This window comes from Protopterus annectens, chromosome 8.part0 (assembly GCF_019279795.1).
Source record: "Protopterus annectens isolate FY-2018-M chromosome 8.part0, PAN1.0, whole genome shotgun sequence".
Classification (NCBI taxonomy): Eukaryota; Metazoa; Chordata; order Ceratodontiformes; family Protopteridae; genus Protopterus; species Protopterus annectens.
The window spans coordinates 1,930,987,453-1,930,992,452 of NC_056741.1; the positions used below are offsets into that span (position 1 = coordinate 1,930,987,453).

General features: G+C 41.8%; 1 protein-coding gene across 1 annotated transcript in view; it reads left to right on the plus strand.

Annotated features, from left to right (window-relative positions):
- Window positions 1-5,000, plus strand: part of KIAA0895L (KIAA0895 like) — a 297,059-nt gene that overhangs the window by 289,490 nt on the left and 2,569 nt on the right. The window lies entirely within an intron of this gene.

The following is a 5,000-nucleotide window of genomic DNA, read 5'->3' on the forward strand; positions in this document are numbered from 1 at the left end:
CGAAAGTGACTGTGTTGTGGTCATATCTTACCAGGGATGTTGACACTGTAAGGATACTGCAGTGGTTACTTATGTTGGTTAATACCAAGTCTAAGATATTTTCACCTCTTGTAGGGGTACAAACCAACTGGTCCAAGGCATTTGCATTGACGAAATCAAGGCATCTCTGTGTATTTGTGTTTTGGCATGAGTATTTATTCCAATCTATGGCTGGATAGTTAAAGTCACCCAGTATCAGGGTAAAGGGTTGAATCTTGATAGATTCAAAGAGGTCCAGATAGGTGGAGTGGGCATCTTCAGTCAGAGATGAAGGCCTGTAGCTAGCTATGATTTGAATAGGGGTCTTGTCAGTTGTTAACTGCACCTGCAGTATTTCCTCTGCATCATACTGTTTGACCAGCCTAGAGGTGTGTATGTCTTTTATATATATTGCAACTCCACCTCCTTTTGTTTTGCTGGCCATGGCACAGGGTCTGAATGAATGATAGGATGAGTAACCTGGTATGGCTGGGGTGCTCTCTGCAGCTTTGAACCAGGTTTCTGTCACTGCACAAATGTCGGCTTCTTCCAGGGTTAAGAATGCTTGCAATGAGTGCAGTTTCATGTTTAGACTCCTAGCATTTAGCAACATAACCTTTAATTTACTTTTTGATTAAATGTTCATGTTGGTAGTTGACCTCATGGCATTGCCTAAAAAAAGGCACTGTGGGGAGGCAAGTACCTTTGCCAGGAGCCTGAATCCCAAGGGAGACAGAAGCAAGCCATCTGTGGCAAAGCATCGTGGCTTGTCAATCATGTCATCCCAGGCTGTCAGGTACTGGATCCCCTTTGAATGACACCAGAAACTATGCCAGTTAAAGTCTATAATTTTCTGTTTGTATTGAAGCATCATTCTGGGTGACGGTAGAATGCTGCTTAAGGCTAGGAACAGCCACTATCATAGAGAACATGCCCATATGTAAAATAATGGGTATGTTAAGGAGAGCATTCTTTCTTTATCTTGCAAGAAGATTATATTCTTTTCATTCTTGTTTGGGTTATGTGTCACAAGATTTGAGTATCATGTTCCATCATCTATGCGATGAAATAAAACATATAATTTTAAACCACGGTTTTGAATTTGACAGTGCACTATTTTAAAATGTTACTGCATTACTTGGATTGACAATTTAAAATGCAGTCTTTCGGTGAATGCTTTCTTGCTACTAGAATATATTAAATATACAAATGTCAAAATTCTTGTAGAATATATATATATATGTATATATATATATATATATATATATATATATATATATATATATATATATATATATATATACACACACATATATATATATATATATATATATATATATGTGTGTGTGTGTGTTTAGCTTTGCAGCTAATTCAGCGTTGTCTCTATCAACTGGCTTTTCCAGATGCATTGCTTAAATTCTGTTCATTAACAAACATAATGTAACCTTAATTTTGTAAATAATATTATGTAATGTAAAATATGTTTCCTGTGAATCTTTATGTAACTCATGTTTCTTGTGGAGCTTTTCTCCCCGGGCCTCCACTGAAAATGGGCCATCTCGACCCAGTGGACTATCCCAGTCAACAAATGGAAATAAATAAATAAATAAATTATATATATATATATATATATATATATATATATATATATATATATATATATATGTATATATACACACACACACACACACACACACACACACATATATATATATATATATATATATAGTTCAGCAGTCTTTAAAAACAGGATATATAGTTAGTTTGAACAAAGGTACATCAGGTGAGTTGTTCCATATACTGCAACAAATTAAGGTTCAACTTAATTGTACATAAGTTCATAGGTTCATAGGTGTGTATTAGGCTAATGGCCGTAGAGCATTTACAAGCCTAGACCATAGAAGTGCCCTGAAATCATGCCACCCGATGTTAGCTCCCCATGCCTCTATCAAGTAGAGCCACTGGAGTGATCCATGGGGTGAACTTTCTATTACCCATCCACTCATCAAGATTTCTCTTGAAGGGGGCCAGTGAGGTGCTCTGCGTGACATGTATAGGAAGTCTATTCCAGAGCATGGGCAGTCTGTGGGTGAGGAACCTGTCCCTCCAGCATGTTCTGCTGATTGTGGTAATGACATTGAGGTCTCTGGAGCATGTGGTGTGGAGGGATTGGGATTTCTTTAGATGTAGCATTTCTAACAGAGCTGGGTCAGACATGGCTTTGTAAGTCAAGCAAAGATCGCCTCTAAGTGGGCTATATGAGACAGAGAATAGCTGGAGTCTTTTGGGTCTGTCCATGTAGGACAAGTGTTTAATGCCTAGGATTCTCTTCGTGAGGTACTTCTGTGGCCTCTTCGGCTGTTGCAGGTGTCTAGTGAGGTACATGACAAATGAGGCATTATACTCAATGATTGGTCTAATGAGGGAAGAGTAGAGAGAGATGACGACCTCTTTCTTCCTGGATGCAAATCCCTTGGTAATGAGATGTGCCACATAGAAGAACTTTCGGACCACAGTGGCAATGTGGTGATTGAAGGAGAGGTTGCTGTCAACCTGTGTCCCCAGATCTCTTATAATGCCTTCATTGTTCAGTGGGCTCCCATTGATGTGGTAATTAGTGGGAACTGAGTTTTTGCCAAAGGAGATGATGACACATTCTTTGGCATTAAGCTTAAGAGCATGGTTTTGACACCAGTCATTGGTCTCAGTCAGGCCTTTCTGTAGGATGTCTGCGTCACTTGGGGAGTTAATAATGGCTCCCAGCTTGCAGTCATCTGGGAACTTGGTCAGCCAGAGTCCCTTTGTGTTGGCCTGGACTTCTGAGAAGTAGATGCCAAACAGGAGGGGACCCAGGACCGATCCCTGTGGGACTCCACTCATGACTGTCTGACTTGGACTCTAATAATTTCACAGTGTGTGTTCTATCTGTAAACCAATTTGCAACCCCCTTAGTGATATAGGGGTTGATGCCTAGTTTTGTATGTTTATCTATAATTCCAGAGTGAGGAATGGTATCAAAGGCCTTGGCCAGATCGAGGTCGGCTGTATGCACTGCCTTACCTTCATCCACAGCCCTAGTGACTGACTCAAAGAAGTCAACCAGGTTGAGCAGGTATGGTCTCCCTTTCACAAAGCCAAATTGTGTGGGGTCTAGAGTTTTGAGATTTCCTGTATCTTTGTTAATCAAGTCCATGATGATGCACTCCATAGCCTTACATATCAGACTCATCAGACTAATGGGGCGATAATTCCCAGGGTCTGTAGTAGTCCCCCTTTATGGAGAGGGATGACTGTAATAGTGTACCTTTTGGTAGGGACAAAGCCTGAGGTGAGGCTGTGACTGAACAGGGCACACAGATGGGGTGCTAGTTCGCTTTGTAGTTCATGTAGAACACAGCCAGGGATATTATCAGGTCCCATGGAAGCTGTATTCTTGGCCTTGGACAATGCAGCTTTAACCTGTGCTGCAGTAGTGCTGGGAGCCTGGCATTCTTCTGGTATTGTGATTGGTCCTTTAGGGGGGAGAGAGGGGTAAAGTTGTTACTGAATCTGTCGGCCAGTATGTTGGTGATATCTGTTGGCTCAGTATAGGAGGTACCATTGTAAAGTAACTCAGAGCACATCTGGGTATTGCCATGGAGGTTCTTGATATAATTATAGAAGGCTTTGTGATTGTTTTTAGTGTCTGCCACAATTCTGCCTTCATAGCTGGCTTTGGAGGATTTGATGACGGATCTCAACTTTTTGTTGAGGCTAATAAGGGAGTTTTTCCAGTCTTGGGACTTCACCTTTTTCTGCAACAGTTTCTTCTTTCAGTTGTAGAGTTTATTAATTGCAGGGAAACACCAGATTGGCTTCCTTTTTTGGAGGATAGCATCTTGGTTCTGATGGGTATGGCTAGTTCCATGCATTTATGTACATATTTGTACAGTGCATTGGTGTATGATTTGGCAGTCATGCAGCTATTTTCCATTGCCATGGGTGCCGTGAAGTTAGCCACCTCTGTTTTTAGGAGCCCAAAGTCAGCTTTGGAGAAGTTTTTCAAGGCGGTTACCTTTGCAGGGGGTATGGCTGAAATGTGGATTTCCATGGTGATTAGTTCATTGTCAGATCTGACCAGGGAGGGCTTGACTACTGGTGTACAGCAACGGTCACCCATGTTAGAAATAACCAGGTCAAGAATGTTGCTTCCTCTAGTGGCTGTCAGTATGAGCTGGTCCAAGGCACTGGAATTGATGAATTCCAGGAAGTGTTGGGCCATTGTATTGGTGCTTGAGTAGTTCTCCAGTTGATGGAGGGGAAGTTGAAGTATCCTAGTATGAGAGTGTTGGGTTGGACCTTGAAAGATTCCAGGGTGCTTAGGAATGTGGAGTGAGAGTCTATGGACATGGTTGGAGACCTATAGCAGGCTGTGACCTGGATCGCCATCTTACCCAGTGTTAGTTGTACCTGAAGTATCTCAAATGTGTTATGCTGGGCTACTAGTCTGGAGGTGTGCATATCCTTTATGAATATGGAGACACCACTGCCTTTGGAGCTGTGGTCCATATTTCGGGGCTGAAAGGTGTGGAATGAGTTATAGCCTGGTAGTGCAGGGGTGCTTTCTGCTGCTTTAAACCAGGTCTCCATTACAGCACAAATGTCGATGTTCTCCATTTTGAGGAGTGCTTCGAGCGAGTGCATCTTGAGATTTTGACTTCTAGCATTGAGCAGCATGACCCTCAGATTGCATTTATTTATAGCTGTTATGGCGGTAATTCGGTCTTTGGAACACTGCCTAAAAAGGCACTATAGGGTTGGCAAGAGCCTTAGCTAGTAACCAGAAGCCCAGGGGTGACAGATGCAGGCCATCTCTGGCAAAGCATCGTAGTCTATCAATCTTATCAATCATATCATCCCAAGCAGACAGATACTGAATCCCCTTAGAATGACACCAGAAACTTAGCCAATTGTTGAAGTCAGTCATTTTCTGTTTGTACTGT